This window comes from Thalassophryne amazonica, chromosome 3 (genome assembly GCF_902500255.1).
Source record: "Thalassophryne amazonica chromosome 3, fThaAma1.1, whole genome shotgun sequence".
Classification (NCBI taxonomy): domain Eukaryota; kingdom Metazoa; phylum Chordata; class Actinopteri; order Batrachoidiformes; family Batrachoididae; genus Thalassophryne; species Thalassophryne amazonica.
In genome coordinates, this window is record NC_047105.1 from 127996728 (window position 1) to 128024018 (window position 27291).

At 44.8% G+C, this 27291-nt stretch overlaps 1 long non-coding RNA gene across 1 annotated transcript; it reads left to right on the forward strand.

Annotated features, from left to right (window-relative positions):
* Positions 1–493: 493 nt before the first annotated feature.
* Positions 494–21421, forward strand: LOC117507593. The gene is made up of 3 exons (XR_004559778.1): positions 494–627; positions 19759–19761; positions 21411–21421. It is a non-coding gene; the product is annotated as an uncharacterized LOC117507593 (long non-coding RNA).
* Positions 21422–27291: the final 5870 nt, after the last annotated feature.

Here is a 27291-nt window from a genome sequence, read left to right on the forward strand (position 1 = left end):
ACAATTTGTCTGTTCTGAATGTGGTCAAAGATTCGGTCAAAAGAGCCACCTGAAATCACATATGATAAATCATACAGGACAAAAACACTTTGCCTGTTCTGAATGTGGCCGAACATTTGGACAAAAGAGCACTCTGAATGCACACATGATAATTCATACAGGACAAAAACAATTTGTCTGTTCTGAATGTAGTCAAAGATTTGGTCAAAAGAGCCACCTGAAAACACACATGATAATTCATACAGGACAAAAACAATTTGGCTGTTCTGAATGTGGTCAAAGATTTAGACTAAAGAACATCTTGAATAAACACATGATAATTCATACAGGACAAAAACAGTTTGGCTGTTCTGAATGTGGTCAAAGATTTGGACGAAACGGCAACCTGAACAGACACATGAGAATTCATACAACTTCTGCCAGTGCTGAAGGGAGACGTCTCTCCTGTGCCAGCATTCAGCTGGATATCCCACCAGCTCACCAAAGTGCTGATCCTGGACCTGAACAGCCTCAAAGGGCCAAAAGAAACTAGACTAATTACAATACTGTAAATTGATCCATTGAGAAGGAGAAAAAATGTTCTTTCTCTGCTTCGCTTTCTGAAGATATGAGAAGTGGGGCAGAGGAGTCACTAGAGGAGCGGAAACAGGTAGAGTATGAAAGTAGTCAGTGGAAGAGGGAGGAAGCGTGGGTACTGCTGGGTGCAATGGAATATACCAAAGTGAAATACACCAACCAGAGAAAGATGCAGAGAATGGCAGAAAATATTCCATCACTGCTGCCCAAGTAAGAAAGACCAACCAAGACAGCACCTCACCACCCAAAGACACAATTTTGTCACTGAAACACGTCACGAAAGAGGAAATACAAACAACGCAAGATGAAATTAACCAAATGGCCAATGACATCATACAGTGCTTGTCCTCTCACATAGACCATTGAATCACCAAAAATAACCCTCATCAGCAAACACATATTTGGCAAAGAACTCCAGAACCAGTCAGCCTTTCACACAAAAGGAGAAGTAGGAGTCATTCATTACCCCAACCACAAAACAATACACAGATGTACTTAGACCCACAGCAGTGGGAATTAGAAGAATAATTAGCCAACAAGATTGAGGAAACAAGAAGAATGGACATACAGGAGCATCCTAAACTGATCAAATTGAAGGAGGATAAAATGTTCAAAAGTATTCTGCAGAAATTTAACCAAGCAGATGCTGTTGGTTTGGTGAGGGTGTACCGGCAGTCGCCCGAGGTGCATTTTTTCATGACACATATGGGAGTGGCACAACAGGCACTTCAAAAAAAAAAAAAAAAAAAATTCTGTGTCGCAAAGTGGTTTTTCATATCACTGTGTGAGGTATTGGCAAATGGACGTGGCACCCTGTAGCTGCAGGCTGATGCCCCTTTGTGCTGACGTGCACAGCACAGAAGCAGTGACAGAGGTTTGGCGGTTGTCTACTGCAGAACCAGGGACAGGCGCGCTCCTTCCCGGGCCGTGCGCTCTGCTCCACGGCTCTGGACAGCGTCTCTTCTCTGATGGAGCAAAGTCCACTTAGGATGCAGCAGAACCAGAACTCTGCCATATTTCACTGCAGATTCATCCAGCAAACAAGTCAGGCAGCTAGTTTTCTGAAATAAAAGGTGTTTTAAAGGTGGACAGACAGGGTGGAGCAACGGGTTTGAATCTCACTGGAGAGGACAGGAGCTCTGTTCACATTTCGAGCTGAAGTGACTTGAGTCTGAACTTGTTTTGTGTGTCTGCAAGAGTGTGCTGTCCAATTTTTACAATAATTTTTCTGCAGCTGAAAACTCTCTTTTTGTTGCCATGTACACTGACAAAATAATAATAATATTAATAATAATGAAATTTAAAATGAGGCTTATCTTCATAATTAACTGGTTTATTTGATGGAGAAAAAGAATCACATTTGATTTCATTGGCATGGGAATGCTGGTAACATTTCAGTTCAAATTAGGGAGAAAAAAAAGGTAAAAGTACATTATCAAATTTGTGTCAACCCTAAAACTTTTGCAAATTAATGAATGCTAAATATACATTTATCCTTATGTTTACAAACATCAAGCTAAATTCTTTATTTAAATAATTAGTTAAATGTTGAGACAAATGTGCACATTAATAACAGAGCTCATTGTTCCTCCCTTTAAGACAGATTTATAAAGCATCTGATAAGACATTTAGCATGTAAGGGCATGTTTATTCAAATTTGCAAATAATGGATGTTTTGTCAGTTATATTGCAGCCTGCAGCCTTTTGTTGTCAGTTTTAATTGCAATTTCAGAGGCACTTGTAAAATATTAAAAAACAATAAATAATAAAAAATGGTTGTTTGCGCAAAATTTTGTGGGGTTTTTTTTTTGGGGGGGGGGGGGGGGGGTCGGAGGCATCTAATTCAGTAATTCAGCGTAGAACCGCCACTGTAACTGAGGGTTTGACTAGACTACATAGGAACCACACTGACCACATTAAACCGTGTGAATTATGGACTAAATCAGTCTGATAATTTCTAGAGAAAAGAGGAACAAGACTTAGGACGAAGAAACCTGTGCTAATGGAAAAAAGACAGTACAGCAGAAAATCAGCCATCTAAGAGCAGAGATCTCCTGAATGACAACATTTATGGGAGGCCAAAATCATAAACGGAACCTCCTTTAAAAAAAAAAAATCAGTTGCTTTAAAAGAAAATACAATGTTGGAGATAAACAACTGGATGGGAGGCTGACAGAACATCAAGCTTTAGTGAAAGTCTTGGCTGCACAAATCAAGAACAAAGACAAGAAAATAAATGCAAAACAGATTAACAAGCAGTTTGCAGAAAACCCCAGGCTAGTCTACAGGAACACGGTAAAGAACACAATTCAAGTGCACTAGTGATACTGAAGGAAGTACAAAAAAACTTGATATTGTTATTTGGAATAAACAAGAAGAAACAGACAAAATTATTGATTGAACAGTCCCCAATGGCTCTGGTCTCAATTGAGCTGAAATGTGGGGAAATCATAAAATATCATGACCGTAAAAATGACGTATGAACAACATGGTCATTGAAAGAAACAGATATAAGTTGTAGTGAGGTGACGGGGCTTCTGAAGAAGAACCTGAAGAAATACCTTGAGATAATCCCTGGTCACTCGAGTACCCACGAGGTGCAGATATCAGCAGTTAAGGTAACAGTCACCATCTTGAAGAGAGCCCTCAGATACAATGCCAGCAATGTTTAGGGAGCAACTATAGACCCCAAGTCTGGGGCCCATTGGATTCTATTAGAAAGAAATCCAACAGAAATTAAAATGAAAAAACAAAAACGGTGTCTGTCAGTGTGTCAGAAGATTTTTTTGGGAGTGGGGGGTAATATACTGAAATTGAACCAAAATCTTTTTTCCTCTCTCTCTCTGGATTGATTTTGATGATCATGGATGTTGTTTTTCACAATTCATCCTTGTGGAAATATGAAATGATACATCTTGGGGGGGGGGGGGGGGAAATGTGGACTTCTTTTGGGTGAAACTCAGCCAAAATGTCTTTTTTCTCTTTCATTTTGATGTCTTTTGAGTCAGATTTCTTTGATTCATTTAAACACTGTTCACAATTCTTCCTCACAAAATGTTAAGTTTTGCTGTAAGCAAATACTGTTTGTTTGAAAAATGAATAAAATTCACCCAAAATGCTTCTTTTCCTCCAGTTTCTGATAAATTTTCAATCTCAACTTGCAGCAAAAATATTCACAGTAAGTTTCTATCCTCTGATACCGTTGACACTCTGCTGTCAACATTTCAGCTGGAACTTCAGGTTTCATTCAAAAGACTATTTTCACAATAATTAATGTAAATGTTAAAATGATTCTTACAAAATTTGCAGCCATTGGAAAAGAATTTTTTTTCTGGTATGTCGTCATTTTCCTCACATTCATAGTGCAGGGAAATAGTTTGGAGAATAAACCCGGGTGAGCTCTGGTTATTAACTAGAACTGGTTCATGATCTCTGCTGTACCTGGAAGGTCAGAGGTTGATGGTGGAGGAGGAACGAGGAGTTTCTTAAAGGTGAACAACATTTTTCCTGAATCAGCGGCGTTTCTGATTCTGTCATGAAGACAATTTGGCAGCAGAAATGCTAAAAGATCAACATGACAGTAGAGACGGACGTGAACTGAGGACAACAGGGTGTCCAGATTTACAACGCTGCCGTTCAGCTGCTCTGATCCAGGTTTTTGACAGCTTCAGTCAGCTGGATGTTGGCTCCTCCTCCTCTGCATGGACAGACACGCCCAACACTCCTGCATTATGTTGATGCGGCTCTATGACGTCATATTAAAATGTTATCAATCAAGCCTCTGTGGGAGCTGCTCACCTTTGACCTTTGCATCGACTTAGAAAAATCTATTTTCCAAACAAAAATTCATTAATGTGGAACCTGTAGTATCACTAAATCAGCTCAAAGCATATTTTTTGTAAAACTTAAAGTTTCATAGTTATTAATGTTTTATTACCTCCGCCAAGGCGGTTATGTTTTCTGTGGCGTTTGTTTGTTTGTCTGTCAGCAGGATAACTCAAAACGTTTTGAACGGATTTTGATGAAATTTTGTGGAGTGGTTGGAAATGACAAGAAGAACAAGTGATTAAATTTTAGTGGTGATCCGGATCACGATCCGGATCCCAATGCTAATACGTTAGCGTGTCTATGGCATTTTCAGTGTTAAAAGTTAGCATTAAGCAGTTGCAGCTGTCATCACGTTCATGTGCATTTGTTGTCAAATTGTAATATTTCTTAAATTTATTTTTACCTCCACCAAGGAGGTTGGAAATGACAAGAGGAACGAGTGATTAAATTTTAGTGGTGATCCGGATCACGATCCGGATCCCAATGCTAACGCGTTAGTATGTCTATGGCATTTTCAATGTTAAAAGTTAGCATTAAGCAGTACAGCTGTCATCACGTTCGTGTGCATTTGTTTTCAAATTGTAATATTTCTTAAATTTATTTTTGTTTATATATTAATAATCTAATGATTATAATATACAATTTTAGAGAAAGACACAAAAAGAAATAGATCACTGTGCCAAGGAGGGAATCTCTTTAGGGTCAGTGTGTTGTGTGGGCCGCTGAAGAGGAGGTACTGCTGGCCCACTACCACCAGAGGGCGCCCTGCTTGGAGTGCGGGCTCCAAGCACGAGAGGGCGCCAGACCCAGAGGAAGTGACAGCTGTCACTCATTACTCCAGCTGTCACTCATCTACACCACCATATAAGCCGGACTGCAACTCCACCTCCCCGCCGAGAAATCGACTACCAGTACTAAGGTAATTTCTCTGCTGAATTTAAACTGTGACTTACGTCTGATCTGTTTGCAGCCGTTGTCCTGTGGTGCCCTTTCAACTGGGTTGGCGGTCAGTGAGAGAAGCGACGTCTTCGCCTCTCACTCCATCCAGATAAGTGGTTACAGGAGCTGCTAGTGTGTTCCTAGGTTGGAGGTGGAGGTGCTTCCTCCCAACTGTGTTTGGACTGTTAATTACTGAGTGTGCGGACTCACACTCACACATCATCTTTCTGTTTTCTGCCAGCAGTACCAGGGTCGACAGCCGAAGACAGAGGCCACCTGGGGACTCGGGACTTGGCGGCTCCGGTGTTCTTCAGGCCGTTGGTGGTGGAGGCCGTGTGGGACGCGGCTTCTCTCTCGTCGGGCGTCTTCTATCTTCGAGCCTGCCCACACGTCACCTGGTGTTTATTGACTGTGAAAATTAAGACACGTTTCGTTGTGTAATATCACAACATTAAATTGTTACCTTTTGGCTTACTCATTGTCCGTTCATTTGCGCCCCCTGTTGTGGGTCCGTGTTACGACACCTTCCCAACAGGATTTCTCGGCCAATCGTCATGGACTCCGAGGGGCGTCAACTCCAGCTTGAACGGCCAATGGAAGAGCCAGGAGCGCAGGCGTCAGCGGGAGGCGGGTTGAGTGAGCTGCAGCAGATCTTAACCGCCTTCAAGGCCCGGTTAGAATTAGTGACCGAGCAGAGTGTCCTCCTTAATCGGAGGGTGGAGGCTCTCACCGCCAGGGTGGAAGCGCGCGATCAGGGCGCCGCTGCAGCCACTCCTCTGGCTGGTCCTGGGCCCGTATCAGACGTTCCACTGGTCGTTCAACGAACCCCCCCACCGTCCCCTGAAGCATACATAAGCCCTCCGGAACCGTACGGGGGCTGTGTCGAGACGTGCGCGGACTTCCTCATGCAGTGTTCGCTCATCTTTTCACAGCGCCCCGTCATGTACGCATCAGACGCTAGCCGGGTGGCTTATGTTATTAATTTGCTTCGAGGAAAGGCACGCGCATGGGCTACGGCGCTTTGGGAGCAGAATTCATGGCTCCTAACATCTTATACTGGGTTCGTACGGGAAGTCAAACAAGTGTTTGATCATCCCAACAGAGGCGAGACCGCTTCGAACGTGCTGCTGTCGATGAGACAGGGGCGCCGTAGCGCAGCCGAGTATGCAGTCGACTTCCGCATCGCGGCAGCGAGGTCCGGCTGGAATAACGTTGCGCTCCGCGCCGCCTTTGTAAATGGACTGTTCCCGGTCCTTAAGGAGCACCTACTGGCCAAGGCTGAACCGCGGGAATTCGACGGGCTGATCGATTTAGTTATACGTTTAGACAACCGTTTGAATGAGCATCGTCGGGAGCAGGCCGGGGGGCGTGACCGGGCACGAGCCGTCCCTCCCCCTTCCGGTTCCGACAAGGTGACGTCGTCCCCACGCTTCACTGCCAGAGAGCTCCGTGTGGCTACGGCTCCCCCTGCTGAGGAGGCTAGGGACACGAGCAGGGCCAAATTAAGATCAAAAATCAGACAAAGGAGGCTGGCCCGCGGGGAGTGTTTTGTCTGCGGCTCTTGCGAGCACATGCAGAAGGACTGCCCTAAAACGGTCAATCTACAACGCCCGTCCTTAGAAACTGGGCTAAGGGTGGGTCATAACACGCACGCGGGAAAACCCCGCAAATCAGCACGAATCCCAGTAACAATCCTTTGTGGGGATTTAACCCTTCATGCCCCAGCACTGATAGACACAGGGTCTGAAGGGAATCTGCTGGACAGCAGATGGGTAAAGGAAGTAGGGCTCCCTCTGGTGGCTCTGCCGGCACCATTGCAGGTGCGAGCACTAGATGGCACCCTGCTTCCATTAATCACACATCAGACACAACCAGTGACTTTGGTTGTGTCTGGGAATCACAGGGAGGAGATAGTGTTCCATGTAACACCTTCTACCTCCCGAGTGATTTTGGGCTTTCCATGGATGGTGAAGCACAATCCCCGGATTGATTGGCCGTCTGGGGTTGTGACGCAGTGGAGCGAAACCTGCCACCGGGAGTGCTTAGGATCCTCGGTTCCTCCCGGCACCACGGCTAATGAGGAGGTCAAAGTTCCCCCCAATCTATCGGCGGTGCCAAGGGAGTACCACGATCTTGCTGACGTTTTCAGCAAAGATCTGGCACTCACTCTTCCCCCGCACCGACCGTATGATTGTGCCATCGATTTGGTCCCGGGCGCTGAGTACCCGTCCAGTAGGTTGTACAACCTCTCACGTCCGGAACGCGAATCAATGGAGACCTACATCCGGGACTCCTTAGCTGCCGGGCTGATCCGGAACTCCACCTCCCCGATGGGTGCTGGTTTCTTTTTTGTGGGCAAGAAAGACGGCGGACTCCGTCCATGCATTGATTACAGAGGGCTGAACGAGATCACGGTTCGCAACCGATACCCGTTACCTCTGTTGGATTCAGTGTTCACGCCCCTGCATGGAGCCCGAATTTTCACAAAATTGGATCTTAGAAACGCGTACCACCTGGTTCGGGTCCGGAAGGGAGACGAATGGAAGACGGCATTTAACACCCCGTTAGGTCATTTTGAGTACCTGGTCATGCCGTTCGGCCTCACTAACGCCCCCGCGACGTTCCAAGCTTTGGTAAATGACGTCTTGCGGGACTTCCTGCATCGGTTCGTCTTCATATATCTGGACGATATACTCATCTTTTCCCCGGACCCTGAGACCCATGTCCAGCATGTACGTCAGGTCCTACTGCGGTTGTTGGAGAACCAGCTGTTTGTGAAGGGCGAGAAGTGCGAGTTCCACCGCACTTCTTTGTCCTTCCTGGGGTTCATCATCTCCTCCAACTCCGTCGCCCCTGATCCGGCTAAGGTTGCGGCGGTGAGAGATTGGCCCCAACCGATAAGCCGCAGGAAACTACAGCAGTTCCTAGGTTTTGCAAATTTCTACAGGAGGTTTATTAAAGGTTACAGTCAGGTAGTTAGCCCCCTGACTGCCCTGACCTCCACCAAGGTCCCCTTCGCCTGGTCGGATCGGTGCGAAGCCGCGTTCCAGGAGTTGAAACGTCGGTTCTCGACTGCACCAGTTCTGGTGCAGCCTGATCCTGATCGCCAGTACATAGTAGAAGTGGACGCCTCTGACTCAGGGATAGGAGCCGTGCTGTCCCAGAGCGTGGAGGCTGATAAAGTCCTCCATCCTTGTGCCTTTTATTCCCACAGGTTGACCCCAGCTGAACGGAACTATGACGTCGGCAATCGGGAACTTCTTGCGGTGAAGGAGGCTCTTGAAGAGTGGAGACACCTGCTGGAGGGGGCATCGTTGCCCTTCACGGTTTTCACGGACCATCGGAACCTGGAGTACATCCGGACCGCCAAGCGGCTGAACCCCAGGCAAGCCCGCTGGTCTCTGTTCTTCGGGCGCTTTGACTTCCAGATCACGTATCGCCCCGGGACCAAGAACCAAAAACCAGATGCATTGTCCCGGGTGCACGAAGAAGAAGCCAAAGCGGGGCTGTCGAACCCCACCGAGACCATCATCCCCGAGTCCACTGTCGTGGCCACCCTCACCTGGGACGTGGAGAAGACCGTCCGGGAGGCCCTGACAAGGAGCCCGGACCCGGGAACTGGCCCCAAGAACAGACTGTACGTCCCACCAGAGGCAAGAGCTGCCGTATTGGACTTCTGTCACGGGTCCAAGCTCTCCTGTCATCCCGGAGTGCGTAGGACCGTGGCAGTGGTCCAGCAGCGCTTCTGGTGGGCGTCCCTGGAAACCGACGTCCGGGACTACGTCCAGGCCTGTACCATCTGCGCCAGGGGCAAGGCAGACCATCGGAGGACGACGGGACTCCTCCAACCCCTGCCAGTGCCTCATCGCCCCTGGTCTCACATCGGCCTGGACTTCATCACGGGCCTCCCGCCGTCCCAGGGCAACACCGTTATTCTCACGATAGTGGACCGGTTCTCCAAGGCGGCCCACTTCGTGGCCCTCCCGAAGCTCCCGACAGCCCAGGAGACGGCAGACCTCCTGGTCCACCACGTCATGCGGCTGCATGGGATACCATCGGACATCGTATCAGATCGTGGTCCCCAGTTCTCTTCGCAGGTGTGGAAGAGTTTCTGTAAGGACCTGGGGGCCACCGTGAGTCTCTCGTCCGGGTACCACCCCCAGACCAACGGCCAGGCAGAGCGGGCTAACCAGGAGTTGGAACAGGCCCTTCGCTGCGTCACCTCCGCGCACCCGGCGGCCTGGAGTCACCATCTGGCCTGGATCGAGTATGCCCATAACAGCCAAGTCTCGTCTGCTACCGGCCTCTCCCCTTTTGAGGCATGTTTGGGGTTCCAGCCCCCATTGTTCCCGCTGGTGGAGGGAGAGGTCGGTGTGCCCTCGGTCCAGGCCCACCTCAGGAGGTGCCGCCGGGTGTGGCGGACCGCCCGCTCTGCCCTGTTAAAGGCCCGGACGAGGGCCAAGACCCATGCGGACCGCCGACGTTCCCCGGCCCCCACGTACCAGCCCGGGCAGGAGGTGTGGCTGTCGACAAAGGACATCCCCCTCTGTGTGGACTCACCCAAATTAAAGGACAGGTACATCGGACCATTCCCCATCCTCAAGATCATCAACCCGGCCGCAGTGAAGCTCCGACTCCCAGCTTCACTGCGGATCCACCCTGTCTTCCACGTGTCCCGTATTAAGCCACACCACTCCTCGCCCCTCTGTGCACCTGGACCTCCGCCGCCTCCTGCCCGGCTCATCGACGGGGAGCCTGCTTGGACGGTCCGCAGGCTCCTGGACGTCCGTCGTAAGGGCCGGGGGTTCCAATATCTGGTGGACTGGGAGAGGGGTATGGACCTGAAGAACGCTCCTGGGTGAAGAGGAGCTTCATCCTGGACCCGGCCCTCCTGGCCGATTTCTACAGACGACACCCGGACAAGCCTGGTCGGGCGCCAGGAGGCGCCCGTTGAGGGGGGGGTCCTGTTGTGTGGGCCGCTGAAGAGGAGGTACTGCTGGCCCACTACCACCAGAGGGCGCCCTGCTTGGAGTGCGGGCTCCAAGCACGAGAGGGCGCCAGACCCAGAGGAAGTGACAGCTGTCACTCATTACTCCAGCTGTCACTCATCTACACCACCATATAAGCCGGACTGCAACTCCACCTCCCCGCCGAGAAATCGACTACCAGTACTAAGGTAATTTCTCTGCTGAATTTAAACTGTGACTTACGTCTGATCTGTTTGCAGCCGTTGTCCTGTGGTGCCCTTTCAACTGGGTTGGCGGTCAGTGAGAGAAGCGACGTCTTCGCCTCTCACTCCATCCAGATAAGTGGTTACAGGAGCTGCTAGTGTGTTCCTAGGTTGGAGGTGGAGGTGCTTCCTCCCAACTGTGTTTGGACTGTTAATTACTGAGTGTGCGGACTCACACTCACACATCATCTTTCTGTTTTCTGCCAGCAGTACCAGGGTCGACAGCCGAAGACAGAGGCCACCTGGGGACTCGGGACTTGGCGGCTCCGGTGTTCTTCAGGCCGTTGGTGGTGGAGGCCGTGTGGGACGCGGCTTCTCTCTCGTCGGGCGTCTTCTATCTTCGAGCCTGCCCACACGTCACCTGGTGTTTATTGACTGTGAAAATTAAGACACGTTTTGTTGTGTAATATCACAACATTAAATTGTTACCTTTTGGCTTACTCATTGTCCGTTCATTTGCGCCCCCTGTTGTGGGTCCGTGTTACGACACCTTCCCAACACAGTGACCCTATGGCCTTGTTTAGAGAAGTGTTTCATAAATGTTAAAAAATTCATATTTGCAGTTTAGTTGAATAATAAATTGAATTTTGTCTCTTATTTGTTTTTGTCTATAAGCACATGCAATATCAATATCAGTGCTCAGATGACAGCAGCTTCTGGGAAAGGTGCAAGTTGCAATAAACTGTGATGCCAAGCGCTAAGGATACATGCTATCCAGTCACAGCAGATGAAACTTTTTTTTTACTAGTGAGTAAACATCATTGTTAGACTTTTTTAGATTCAGTGATTCCACAACGTGTAGATGTTATGGCGTCAGTGACCCCATGGCCTTGGCGGAGGTTTGCACTCTCTGAGTGCTTCTACTAGTAGTTGCTAATTTTCTCCTCTTCAAGATGCGTTTTTTTAAACAGGAGCAAATTATACTCCAGAACATAATTTAGAAATTAATGCATGTTTAAAGTAGACCTGCACTGAAATAAATGTGGTCAGATTTCAGAAAGAAATAGCTGATATGTATTTATAAGACCCTTGTGAATACAGTAAAGTAAATATTTAAGCCCAAATTTGTAATTCAGCGGAGAAATCTTTGTTTAAAAATGACAAATTTGCAGCTAAAATTTAGCCCTCGGTGAAAACAGTTTGTACAGCCGTATCATTTCCATGACGTCAGGGACAAGACGACGCGCTCCCGCCTTCAGTCCGATCCCGCACTGAAATTGATTTTTTCTGTTAGTAATGTTACTTATACACGTCCTGGTTTCAACATCCAAAAGTAAGCTGCAATGAATGTGAGATACAGATCTGTGTGCTCAGATCAGCAACGACATTGACAGTGGGCACCGTTCTTCCTCTCCCGCTCTCTGCCTCCGCTACGCTTATTAAGTCTGCGGGCTCGTTAACCGCCGACGCGGGCCACTCACACCGCCCGTGTCTGCTTTGCAGCCGGTGTTGGGCCAGATTCAGCGCACAACACCGGCATCACCTCTCTGTCTACTGAATGGAGCTGCAGCACACTTGGCACAAGTCCTGAGATTACGCTCGCTGTTTTAATGCGAAGCGGCTGGTACACCTGTTGCTGCAAGGACAGACTTCTTGCGGCAAAATCCACAGCACCGCACGTCTCGGCAATCGGAGCCCCAGAGCTCCATGGATGCTGAGAGAGGTTTATAAATTTTTAATGACTGGGATTCTTTGCGGGTCTCGCCTCCATATCCTGCAGCTAGAGTACTAACGGGGACTAGAAGGAGAGAGCATATCTCACCCATATTGGCCTCTCTTCATTGGCTTCCTGTTAATTCTAGAATTTAAAATTCTTCTTCTTACTTATAAGGTTTTGAATAATCAGGTCCCATCTTATCTTAGGGACCTTATAGTACCATATCACCCCAATAGAGCGCTTCGCTCTCAGACTGCAGGCTTACTTGTAGTTCCTAGGGTTTGTAAGAGTAGAATGGGAGGCAGAGCCTTCAGCTTTCAGGCTCCTCTCCTGTGGAACCAGCTCCCAATTCAGATCAGGGAGACAGACACCCTCTCTACTTTTAAGATTAGGCTTAAAACTTTCCTTTTTGCTAAAGCTTATAGTTAGGGCTGGATCAGGTGACCCTGAACCATCCCTTAGTTATGCTGCTATAGACTTAGACTGCTGGGGGGTTCCCATGATGCACTGAGTGTTTCTTTCTCTTTTTGCTCTGTATGCACCACTCTGCATTTAATCATTAGTGATTAGTGATCTCTGCTCCCCTCCACAGCATGTCTTTTTCCTGGTTCTCTCCTTCAGTCCCAACCAGTCCTAGCAGAAGACTGCCCCTCCCTGAGCCTGGTTCCGCTGGAGGTTTCTTCCTGTTAAAAGGGAGTTTTTCCTTCCCACTGTAGCCAAGTGCTTGCTCACAGGGGGTCGTTTTGACTGTTGGGGTTTTTACGTAATTATTGTATGGCTTTGCCTTACAATATAAAGCGCCTTGGGGCAACTGTTTGTTGTGATTTGGCGCTAAATAAATAAAATTGATTGATTGATTGATATCCCGCGATGGTACTGGAGGCGAAAGACAGCAGATTTTCATTGCGACACCACTCAATCAAACGGGCGTATGAAAAAGTCCCCCAAACTAATTTTCAAGCACAAATAAAAGAAATGTATACTCGCCAAACGTGCCGCAAGACAATATGAAGTTTTTAAAAAAGTAGATCCTTCCCTATAAGACAAGAAAAAGGTGCAGATGCAAACTGACGTAAATCCACAAATTACAATTGGCGCAATACATGCTGGGAGAGGGTCTTGTCCGTGACGTCTCGGCAGCGTCCATGATGAGAGGGACAATTTGCGGAGGGCTAAATGTTAGCTGTAAATTTGTCATTTTCAAATGAAGATTTCTCCGTTGAATGACAGGTCTGGGCTTGCAGATTTACTTTACTACATTCAGAAGGATCTCGTGTAAATGTAAGTCATTTTTTGTTCAAAAAATCTGACTGCATTTTTTTCAATGCAGGTCTCCTTTAAATGAACAGTTAAGTTTTGTGTCATTAGTCACACTGACAGTAAAATGACACTGATGTTTGTGTCTCTGAGTTCTTGGACTCAGACATTTTGGACTCTTGTCAGCTGATCATGACGTTTTATTTCTACATCACTCTGTTTTCTGAGTTCTGAATTTTCAAACTCTGATGTGAGTCTTGTTAATTCAGGACCAGCTATCATCCACCGACACAGTGCTGCAGACAAATGTCCAGTTTTTCTTCTCCATGATTTACAGTTCTCAGGTCAAAGTGTTTTTTTTATTCCACGTACTTTTAATAGAACAAGATTCTGATAAGTGTGAAGCTGTGTGTGTGAGGAAGAATTCAGTCCAGCAAGCTGTCTGTCTCTGAGGTGTCCCTGTTTACCATTTGGTCCATAAATGTCCTGGAACATAACTGCATTTATATCAAAAATACCTCAGATTAACAGCAGCTTCTTCTCAACAGCAGCAGTTGTTACTATTAAGATGAAATAATTTAAATTTCAGTATATTTGCTTCTTCAGAAAATGTAACATCAGAACCTTCAACTTGTGGGCAAGCGTTTTCACGTCACGAATTTGGCTCCTCCCACCTGACGTGTAAAGGCACTGGAGCACTTCACCGCGAAAATATCAAATAAAATAAATCAGTCACACCAGCCAGGGTGAAAGTAAGATTGTTCAATAATTTCTGGACCAAGTTGAAAGAAATCTGCACTACACTGTTTACACTGAATATATCACAGAGAAATTGATCTCATTCGTGTATATTCTTATTTTAGTAGAATATACAATGTCAAAGCCACTGTCATGTGACCCTCCAAACAGAGAAAAAAAACCTTTTCCATTCTATGAATTTGCTCTTACAGAATATCTCAGGATGGAAAACCTGATGTGAAGAAAAAAAAAAAAAAACAGGCTAATTAAAAAGGGATAAATTGACACTTATGAAAGTGAGACTTCTAAATGAATCACTAAACGAATGGTGAGATATTTATCACGACAAAGCATTCAGGCAGTAAAACTTTACAGAATACACACCGACACGAAAAATAAATCATTTTCTTACCTTTATAAAGCAATTGTACTCATTTCCACCACATCATTTATGAAAGCTCACTCCACAAAAGTATTTTTTTTATTTATTTAACCAGCTGATACTCCTTTGTCAGCTTGTTGTAGCACCTGAACGCTGCACAAAACAGCATTTTCAGATCACTTTGACCCACATTTTACTCAGAAAATAATCTATTTCTATTTAATCTAATGCCTGACGACTCATAATAAATCTAAGTAAGATGGAGGCGCTCTGGCAACAGCTCACAGGCTGCATCCGATCTGTTGGATTAAATAGAAATCGATGGTTGGAGCGCGTCCAAAGAGGACAGTGATCAGTAAACTCCAGAGGACTCCACCGTTTCTGCTGTTAAACTCAGGACAAATCACTGAGGGACAGACGTGAGGACCTGGAGGGGAGGAGCCAGGAGGAGGAACATCAAATGGGTCGGGGTCCCAGAAGGGGTCGAGGACGCACAGCCGACCAGCTTCATGGCCCAGCTGCTGAAGGACGCCCTCAGCCTGGAACATTTACACTTGTTGAACAAAGAATTTATGTTTGACTTGGAAACACATTTGTATGTATTTATGTACTTAAATCTTTATGTTATACGGAACAGAATTTGGACTCTTGTCACAGTTGAATTTTTTTTCTGATTCATGTGTCTCTGTAAACTCAAACAAACCTTTGAACAAAAAATTGCTGTAGTTTTCAATGTTTCACAAAGGAAGAGAAAGAGACAAAATAAATATTCAAAGACGTCTTTATTTATTTTGGGGAGTGTTGTCATACATTGGCTCTGCAGACGGGGCAGGTGCTCTTTGCCATTTGAAGAGAAAAAAAAACACATTTGTCAATTTTATCTGATAACCAGAAATGAGAAACATTTGATTTAAAATAGAACTGAAAAAAAAAATTAAAAAATCAAAACAAAGTAATCATTTTTATAATGAGACACAATTAATGACAATAAATATACAGCTGATAAAGTTTTAATTCCAGATTAATAATTTTCTTTGTGATTCGATCAAACGTGACAGATTGTCTGCAGAGAAACATTAAATAAACTTTTATGCAACATTTAATATTCTGTTAGCAAACATGACAGTTAGCATGCTAACATTCAGCGCCAATGTATTTGTATGTACCAGCGTTCATGCTAATGCTATAATTCTGTGCTAACAGCAGAGGTGAGACATGAACCAAGTTGGACTGAACAAAAAACCCACATTGTCCCCAAAATCAGTCCAAAGCTGCAGCGTGTGGAAGTGAACCCAGCGTGATGTGGAAACGAAGGAAGTGACTTTTATTTGTATCAGTGACGTGTTTTAATTTCATGCTGCTAAAATGTTTTCCATAAAGTGTGACTTTAAGAGAGAGGACAGTCTCTGATACCTGTAACCACGTCCCCACACAGACGGCGTGGAAGACGTGGTCGCACGTGAGGAGGAGGATCTTCTCGCCAACCACGTAGTCCATCAGACAGATGGCACAGCTGTCAATCAAAAGACAAGATGAACACACGCTGAGTCAGCAGCTAACAAACATTTAACACCATCATTTGTCACCAAACACTTCAACAGTAGAATCATGTTCCACATTAAAGGTCAGAGGTCAGCCATGAAGCATGCAGAGTTTTGAGTCCACAGATCAGATTCTCTGAACTCACCTCATGTTGGTGGTGTTCTGGAGCTCGTGGTTGGCCACAGGTTCTTCAGCTGGCCCCGCCCCCTGTTGAACCTGCAGGTGAAGGTGTGAGTCCAGCTGACGGCAGCAATCAAACATCACAGGAAACATTTTCTCTTTGAAATAACACACAGACTGGAACGAGGGGGCAGGAACCCATCCTGTTCACTCATTCATTACTTTTCTGAATCTGCTTATTCCAATTAAGAATCATGGGGGGAGGCGGAGCCAATCCCAGCGGTCACTGGGGGAAGGTGGGACAGACCCGGGAGATCACAGGGACACGTAGATGGACAAACACACCCAGAGGAAACCCACACAAACACAGCGAGAACACAAACTCCACACAGAAAGGCCAGGCAGGTTGTGACCCCAGAACCTTCTGACTGTGAGGCAACAGTGTGAACTACTGAGACAGTGTGCTGCCCAAATTCATGTTCAATAACCTTTAAAAAGACAAAACAACCAAACTGACACTGATCACAGCCCTGGGACAAGTTTGGAACAAATGACCTCATGTCACATTTTAACACTGATGTGCACATTTTAAATATTAAATCTATTTTTAAAGTCACAATAAACATAAAAAAAACATTTAATTAATTTGCTCTTGTTATTGACATTTGGAAATATTTGGGATGTAATGATCCAATCACCAAATCAATAATGAACAGTTAGGATGTGTTATTGTTGCCGTTTGGATCACGTTTTTCATTTGGGTGACGACATCCAGAGGTGTTCTGAAGAGTGCGTTTGAAGCTCAAATGGGGAGGTTCCAAATGTGACCATCTTGGAAGGGTCTGACTTGACACCGACAATTTGCTTTTAAAGTAGAATTCCTTTGTGAAGAGGACATGCAGCCATTGTTGGTGATTAAAGAAGAAACTTTCCGTGAACACCAGGAATGGAATCTGAGTGTTGACCAGGAGGACATTAAAGAAGAGGAGAAGCTGTGGATAAGTCAGCAGGGAGAGCATCTTCAGCAGCTGGAGGAGGCAGATCTCACCAAGTTTGGTTTCACTGCCGTCCCTGTGAAGAGTGAAAATAGTGAAAAACCAGCATCATCACAGCTTCATCAAAGCTGAAGTGATGAGCGCACAGAGGTTGAGCCTGTAGCCAGCAGCTCATCTGTGCAGAGAACACTAACAGCAGAAGCTGATGGAGGACCACAACCAGCCAGCAACTCAGCTCCAGTCATTTACAACCAGATACCAGTGGCAGGAGTTCAGACAGTTCTGGACCTGAGACTGATGACTGTGATGACAAAAGCTCTAAATATGGAAAAGCATCTGGTCACATGAACAGCTCAGAGCAACAAAAGGAGTGGCAAACAAGAAGAAAACCATTTAGCTGTTCTGATCGGCGAAAAATACTGAAACAGAAGGACACTGTGATGCCACAAAGGACAAACCACACAGGACAACTCTCCCGTGGAAGCACTCAGCTGGATAATCCACCAGATCAGCATAGTTCTGATCCTGGACTCCAGCAACAACAGCATCAATGGGCCAGAAGAAACAACTGAAACTACGCCACAGTAAATTGGACCATTGAAGAGAAGAAAGAGATCTTTCACTGCTTCACTTACTCAAGGCATGAGAAGTGGGGCAGAAAGAAAAAGGCAGTATTTGAAGAGCGCATAAAAGAAGCGGATCTACCACCAGAAAAGAAAGAAGCCACTGTTGTGAAAGTGTAGTGACACGGACCCACAACAGGGGGCGCAAATGAACGGACAATAGAAGGAGTCAAATTTGAACACTTTACTGTTGTGAATGCCACAACCATACACAGCAGATTATAGAATGATACAAAGTCAATGGATAAAGGTGTCGTGTGGGCAGGCTCGACGATAGGAGACGTCCGTCTAGAGAAGAACCGGAACCACACGATTTCCTCCGCCACCGAACCCGAAGGATACTGGAGCCGCCAGGTCCCGAGTCCCTCAGGTGGCCACCGTCTCCGCATGTCGGATCTGGTACTGCTGGCGAAGAGCAAAGACAGTCAAGTGTGGGTGTGTGTACACCCAGTAACAACAACGGTGGGAATTCCACCTCCACCTCAAATCACACACTCGTGCAGCTCCTGTTTCAGCACTTATCTGGAAAGAGTGAGAGGCAAAGACGTAGGCACTCTCACAAACCACCAATCAGCTGACAAGGCTCCACAGGAACAACGGCTGCTAATAGATCACACGTAAGTTACAATTACTTAATACGGCAGAGAATATTACCTCCTCAGAAGAACAATATCTCGGCGACATGGTGGAGGTGTCATCCTGCTTTTATCCGGGATGAAGTGCAGATGATCGGTGACAGCTGTCACAGTTGATGAGAGACAGCTGTCACCTCGGCTGTTCCTGTGAGGCGGCAGCGCCCTCTCGTGCCTGAAGCCCGCATTTCAGGCAGGGCGCCCTCTGGTGGTGGGCCAGCAGTACCTCCTCTTCTGGCGGCCCACACAACAAGCCACCACAACTACAAAACTGCAATCGATCGCCTCACAAATCGCAAAATATCTGACAGCAGAGGAAATACAAAAAATAAAGGAAGATGCCCAAAAAGAAGCGATAAAAGATCATCAGTTGATGGAAAAAGGCAAACAACTTCAGTTTGAAAGGAGTCAGTGGAAGAGGGGATACTGCTGTGGGCAAAGGAATATGCCAAAATAAAATACAGCAACAGCCAGACAAAGAGATGTGGAGAATGGCAAAAAATATTCCACCACCACTGCCCAAGTAAAAAAAGATATCCCAAGAAAGCAACTCACTACCCAAAAATGCAACTTTATCACACAAAAACATTTCTTGGATGCTGAAATGAAAGTGATGCAACAGGAGGTTGGGCAAATGATCAGAGACGGCATCTGCCCTCTGACACAACCCATTGCACCACCAAGAAATGATTGTCCTCTAAAAACATACATTCAACAAAAAGCACCAGACCAAGCCAGCCTCTCACACCACAGAAAAAGTAGGTGTCAAACACAACCCCAACAAAAAAGAAATCACTCACTGCCCCCCGAAAAAAAGAACCATTCACTGCCCCCCAGAAAAACGAGCCGTTCACCAGCTCATCTACAAAACAATATACAGCTGCACACAGACCCAGAACAGCAGGAACTAGAAGAGGAATTGGCAAATAAGATTGAAGAAACAAGAAAAATGGACATGAAAGAACATCCAAAACTGACTAAACTAAAGGAGAATACAAAATTCAAAACTATCCTGCAAAAAGTTAACCTGGGACTGGCTAAATTGGTCCCAAAAGGAAGTAAGTAAGTAAATTTTATTTATATAGCACCTTTCACAGACAAGAGCCACAAGGTGCTTCACAACATAAAAGCAGAGTACACCACACAAAACATCAGACAATGGCCGAGACATAAAAACATAAAACATAACATAGGATCACAGAGCAGCCTAAAAGCTAAGCAAACGCTTGAGTAAAAAAGAAAGTCTTAAGTTGGCTTTTAAAAGTATCGACAGAGTCCAGTGAGCGCAGCGAGAGCGGGAGACCATTCCAAAGCCTGGGAGCAACAGCCTGGAAGGATCGCTCTCCTCTGGTTGCAAAATGGGTGCGAGGAACCATCAACAGATTTTGGTCCATAGACCTCAAAGCCCTGGCAGGGGCATAAGGCTGGATAAGGTCACAGATATAGGGAGGCGTCTGGCCATGTAGAGCTCTAAAAGTTAAAACCAAAATTTTAAAATTGATCCTGAAGGACACTGGCAGCCAATGAAGCTCCTTTAAAATTGGGGAAATATGAGTCCTTCTGTTAGCTTGTGTCAGAATTCTTGCTGCAGAGTTCTGTACCAACTGCAGTCGACGCAACTCCTTCTTGTTTAGACATGAAAACAAACTGTTACAATAGTCTAAACACGTTGACACAAAAGCATGAATAATAAGCTCTAAATCATTTCGAGACACCATTTTCCTGAGCTTAGAGATATTTCTTAATTGAAAGAAGCAATTCCTCGTCAGCTGTTTACAATGCTGTACCAACGACATGTCTTTGTCAAAAATGACACCCAGGTTTCGAAGACATGATTTAGCAGACTGGCCCAGGTCTCCCAAGTACTGCTGAATACCTGGAATATGGGCATCAGGGGCAATAACCAATGTCTCTGTTTTGTCTGCGTTAAGCTGAAGAAAGTTATTCCTTAGCCATTGTTTAATTTCCGCCAAACAATGGAGGAGGGAATCAAGCCTCTTAATCTCAGATGGCTTAAAGGAGCAGTAATGTTGGATGTCATCTGCAAATAACTGGTAAGAGACATCAGTAAATCTTTGAATGATCCTACCTAAAGGGATCAAGTACAATAAAAACAAAATGGGGCCCAATACAGAACCCTGAGGGACTCCACATAACAGGTCCACAGACTCTGACCTTATCTGGTTAGCAGAAACGCTAAAGCTGCGCCCAGACAGATATGAAAAAACCACCGAAGAACTGACCCCAACAGTCCGACATGATCCCTCAGTCTATTCAGCAGGACCTGGTGGTCAACAGTATCAAAGGCAGAGGACAAATCTAAAAGAACCAACACGGTAGATTTCCCAGCATCAGCAGACATCATAATGTCGCTGGACACTTTCAAAAGAGCCGTTTCCGTAGAGTGTTGTCTACGAAAACCGGACTGAAACCCTCCATGAATGTTATTCTGATCCAGGAAGAGCATCAGTTGGTCTGAAACCACCCTCTCGAGGATCTTAGACAGGAATGGGAGCTTAGAAATAGGTCTAAAACTACTTAGCTCCATTTGATTTAAACCTGTTTTTTTCAGTAGAGGCAACACTATGGCATGCTTGAAAGCACTGGGAAACACACCGGTGGACAAAGAAAGATTTACCATTCTAGTAATGCACGGACCAATTACCTCAAATACTTTAATAAAGAGCCTGTAGGGAAGGATGTCCAATGAGCAAGAGGAAGGTTTCATCTTGCCGAAATATCAGCAAGTGTCACAGCCCTAAATGAAGACCAAATGCTGGGAGCAGGCTCAATAACAATAGAAGTACCACACAGGGAGGGTGGAATTTTATCCTTAATCAACTTGATTTTGTCAGTGAAAATACTCAAAAAAGCATTGCTGTCAGCCTCAGAAAACACAGGAGTAACTGAAGCAGCAGGACATACAAGAGAGTTGATTGTATCAAACAACACTCTGGGATTCTTCTTATTCACAGACACCAGCTGACGTATGTAGACAGAACGGGCACTCTCAGCCATTTTGTTATATGATAGAACCAGCTCCCTGAGATGAAGCCTGTGAACCTCAAGTTTAGAGGATTTCCACAGGCGTTCAGTCCTTTGACACAGTCTCTTAAGACTTAAGAGCTCTTCATTTATCCAAGGGCACTCATTTTTCTGTAAAGACACGTTGTATTTGACAGGAGCCAACTGATCAAGAATAGTATCACAGTGTTGGTTAAAACACTGGATAAAATTGTCCATATCAAGAAAATCAGTGAACAAACAAGGATTAAACATAGAAGAAAATCTTTCTGCAGTTTCAGCAGTGATGATACGCCTCCGAGACTTAACTTCTAAGGGCTTCTGATCGGAGCTGGAATGCAGGTCAAACGAAACAAGACTATGGACGCTCAAGTGGACATCTTTTATAGACATATTTAAAGTGTCTAGGCCAAGTGTAAAAACTAAATCTAAAATGTGACACTTTTGGTGAGTGAGCTCCACATTGGAGGAACCAATGTGGAGGAACCACAACCAAAGGAACCACATTGACAGAGTTAAACTCCGTAAATTATGGAGTGGCATGGTACATACAAAGTAAATTAGCCCCACAAGATTTGGAGAGAAACAGAACCACAATTAAGAAAAAGAATACCATGCCACGATGGAAAAAGAAATTACAACAAAAAATCAGCCGCCTAAGAGCAGAGATCTCCCAAATGGCCACATTTTTGGGAGGTCAAAACCACAAAAAGAATCTTCTTAAAAAAGTAAATCGCATTAAAAGAAAATACAATGTTATAATAAATAATAAAATCTATGCCAACACAAAAAAGGGACTCAGTCAGCTCGTGGAAACTGTCCATAAGTTCTCAAAAGACATTGGCATGGAATTTGGACTGGATAAATGCTCAAAATGCACAATCACAAAAGGTAAAAAGACAAAAACCGAAAACATACAACTGGATGAAGGGAGCTACATTGAAGATCTGGCTGTAGACTCCACATACAAATACTTGGGAATTGAACAAAATACTACAATTGAGCACAAGAAAATGAGAACGAAAACAACACAAGAACACCTAAACCGCTTAAAAAAGATCTGAAAAACACAGTTGACACCAAAAAACAAGATCACAGCCATAAACCAGTTTGCAATACCAGTGGTGACCTATGGGTTTGGCATAGTTGACTGGCCACAGCGTGAGCGTAATAAGTTGGACACAAAAACCAGGAAGATGCTCACCCTCCACAAAGTCACATACAGAAATCAGTGCATGGACAGAATATATCTCCCTCGCAGAGAAGGCGGTCTGGGTCTCACTGAAATCAACCAGGCCTACAGAGCATCAATATTGGACAGTACTTAAAGAGCTCTGAAGAAGAAATCGTAAAAAAGGTTGCACAACACCACGAGAAGACCTTATCCGAATGGACCTCAATCACTAAACTGGCAAAAAACTTTGGCGGAGAACTTCTACAAGAGAGAGAAAGCAACAGTCTCATGCCTGCAACAAAACTTGCAAGACAGACCAGAGAACAATACAGCAAAAGAGAAGGAAAACATCGAGTGGAAAGATGGAAACAGCACAAAAGAGCTGGACGATTCCAAGAAGAACTCGAAAAGGAATACATTGACAAAGTTGGATCAATGCAGTGGCTAAAAAATGTAGAACTTGGTTTTGATGGAGAAAGAATTCTGATTGGAGCACAAGATCAGGGACTTCTAACTAATGGCTTCAAAAAAATGTCAGGGATCTCACAGAATGATAAATGCCGATTCTGTCATACAGCTGTTGAGAGTGTAAACCATCTAACTTCAGCATGCCAGATCCTCATGGCAGACAGACATTATACATCCAGACACAACAAGATCTGTCAATATCTCCACTGGAAGGTATGCAAGGAACTGGAGATAGAAATAAAAGCACATGTCTGGGACCATGAGCCAGCAACAGTCTCATCCAACGGAAAAGTAACTGTCTTCTATGACAAAGAGATCCCAGCAGGAAGACACATCGAAGGAGGTGCAATCAAACCTGATATTGTCATCTGGAACAAGCAAGAGAAAAAAGCCAAAATCATCGATGTGACAGTCCCCAATGACTACGGCCTGAATCGAGCGGAAAGGGGAAAGATCTCGAAATACCAAGACCTGAAAAATGACCTACGAACAACATGGTCATTGAAAGACATCGATATCATCCCAGTTGTGGTGGGAGCAACAGGCCTGATGAAGATGAACCTGAAGAAATACCTTGAGGCAATCCCCGGTCACCCAAGTGCACATGAGGTGCAGTTGTCTGCAATTAAGGGAACGATCACCATCTTGAAGAGAGCCCTCGGATACAGTGCCACCTCTGGTTAGGATAACTATAGAACCTAGGGTGCAACTTTAGACCCAAGGTTTGGGGCCCATTGCATTCTACTAAAAAGACATCAAAGATAAATGAAAAAACAAAAGATAAAGAGGTGGAGCGTCGGCATGACTGGTGTGGGATTTCATTGATGAACTCATCCTGTCTGCTGTTAATCAGTGAAATCACCTGGTGGAGTTGGTGGTTACAAAGCAACCTGCACCCTCTTTGCCTTTTCTAGAATCAGGTTGGCACCTATGTCTAGATTAAGCCAATAAGATTCCTCCGACTGTTGGAGTTGAACTAACTTATCAGGCTTTGCAGTTTGTAACAGAAATGGCCTGTGTTGAATTTCTACAAAATTGATGTGAATGTCATTTTGTTTTGTATTCGCCATCTGGTGGTTAAATCGCGCAACTGCAGCTGCAGGGCTCTGGGCTGTTTGCCGTTTGACCTCAGCAAAGGAAATCTCTCCTGAGCGGATGGTACGTGTGGCTGTGTAATGCTCAGACCGATGTTTAATATTTAAGTTCTTTAAAGTTGTTCTAGGAATCTTCTGTTACGTGCATGTTGATTACAAGTACAAGTGGAACTTATCGTGAAAGTTACAGACACTTGCGTGTAGAAATAGTAACTTTATTCACGAGCTACACTTTGTGTCTGAGCCGAGCTAATGCTAACTAGCTTAGCATATGTCCGATTCCTCGTGTGCAGCCGTGATTCACACGTTACAGATGGTGATCTTTTGTCTGCATTATACAGATGTGTGCCCTGTTGCAGTTGCATTGAACAGCACTAATGGCTGTGCACTGTTTATTCTTACACCAGGTAGGCACAGTTTGAGTTTTCATATATTGTTGCTTGAAAATTGTTTTGTGTGAATTAATATTTAGTTTTGTATAAAAATGAGGTTAAAATGCTCTGACAGCCAGAAATGTATTTTATTTTCTATCAAGCTGCTATGTTTCTTTTGTGTATCTAAAACCTAAAAATGCTTGGATGCATGGTACTGAAATATGTCCACTATACGATCACATGTTGGTTAAAAATGTGTTAAAAAGATGTCATGATGTCATTTAAAAACACACTTAAAAAGGAGCGAGAGAGGGGAAAAAAAGGAAATCTCTCCTGAGCTGATGATGTGTGCCCTGTTGCAGTTGCATTGAACAGCACTAATGACTGCATTGTTTATTTTTACACCAGTGGGGAAAATAAACATGGATCAGGCTGAGAGCAGCTCCTGTGTGGCCGTGATGTCCTTCCTGCACCACAGACACGAGTGACATCATCTGTAGTCCAGCCAGATTGACACCACCAGTGTATGAGTGCCGAGACCCTCGGTTACACAGCGATATTTCCACTTGTACTGTCAGTGTGGAACCAACCTGTTCTTCTGGGACTAGACGTCTGTACATGGATGGAATGGATTGGCCCATCATGTCAGAGGGGAACTGGTCTGTGGTGTTAATCTGCAGGTTATCAGAAAAAAAAACATGTATGTGTAAATATGATTTGTTTTTCTCCAAAAAGTTGCCTGGTTTCATATGACGCACAAGAAACACATTTTTGTTCCAAGCATGTGTTCTTTATAGTGCAGCAGATAAGAGAATATTTAGAGGAGAATCCTGCAAATGGTGATTAAAACCATCAAATTCGGCAGAAATACTCCCCAGACAATCCTCTTTTGAAAAAACCGACTGGCCACTTGAATTTTCAATCGGTGGTCAGGTAGGGGTCAATTGAAGAATTACACAGAGGTCAAAATTAAAAGATGCTCCAATCATATTGAAAAATATTTCACATTATTTGTCTGATCATAAAGTTTCCAAAAAGGTATAGTTTGGACCATGTATCATCCTTACTTATCACGTTACAGAGTAACATATAGGTGACTTGGTGTCTTAGGAAAGCAGCTCGACCCAAAGTCGTACTATATCAACTCACCCGCCAACTTTAGCAGCCGTGCATCACCCTTGAAGGCCCTGATGTGCCACAATGATCTCAAAATTAATGTATATTTGACATTATTTTTCATGTTTGATTCTTTAGTGTTTTATAAAAATTAGCCCAGTGTGTGTTATTACAGTGTTGATGGTATTGTTTCCATACTGTGGTGCACTATCACACCGGGGATGACTGATGCCGGTGTACCGCCCACCCTGAGTTTCAGCTAATAAGTTTCCTCTGGCTGAACTAACTTCCCAGGTTTTGCAGTGATATTTCCTCGTGTTGTGTCAGTGTGGATCTTACTTGTTGGTCTGGGACAAGATGTCCATACATGGAGGGGTATGGACGGGGGGGCTGGGCCATCATATTCTGCAGCATCAACATGCGGTTCAACATGTCCTGGAGGTCAGAGGGCAACTGGTTCATGGTGTCGATCTGCAGGTCATCAGAAAAAACATGGATGTTGTGTTTCTCGGTTTCATTTGACACACACGAAACACGTTATTGTAAGAAACAGTTTTTTTTTTTTTAATCTTTACAATCAGGACTCATCAGGTGACTTAGATGTTCAAATACATTAATGTATTGTAAGAAAACAGCTATATTAAAAATTACACAGTTTGTCACAGAAGGTTAGCATGTTGATCAACAATAAAATACTTTAAAATAATTTATTAGTTCAGTAAAGCCTCGATTTGGACCAAGTAAAATCTTTTGTGTTTCCTGAATTGTAAGGATTAACTGATCAGTAATGTTACCTTAAAGAAAAATTAGCGACCAACATGTACTTACCAGATCGGTTTACACAGATAAAGTTGTCTGTTTCTTGGAGAAAAACAATTTCAGTCTGAATTCAAGCTTCACTCCAACTAACGTCTCCTGCAGCTCGTTGGTCCAAACAGAAGTGTCACTGTTGCTACAATACGACGTGATGACGTTGGAGAGACAAACGTTATTTTCGGAGGGGGAGTTGTGTTTTTTTTAAGAGCGACGCAAGAAAGGCGATGGGAGGGTGTGGCAGAAGGAGCAGGGCCGTGCTGTGACGTCATACTTTTCTGTACTGTTCTGTTAAAATGCCATACGCACGTATGCAGACATACAGTGCTGTCGTTCTGCACATGTGCATCATGCACTACGCGTAGGGCACCAAGTGCCAGGGGGCACCCACAAAAAAAAAAAAATAAGCTCGTGAAAAATGCTTGTTTGGAAGCCTTTTTGTTCAGCGCTAGGATTTTCGAAGTGCTGAACGCACCATCCCGTGAACTGCTCAGTTGTTTCTGTTCGGAGCTGATGAAAACAGACACGGAGTCGGACAATATTCATTTCTAGTTTTGTGTGCGTTTTATGAACACCAAGTAAGTTTAATGTTTCTGCTGCATGTTTATAGTGTTTTGTCATGAGGATAATTTGTCGGTTAATGTGTGCTAACTTGAGCTAGTAACTTTACATTGAGTCGTGACTAATTTGTACGATGTTGTAGACCTCT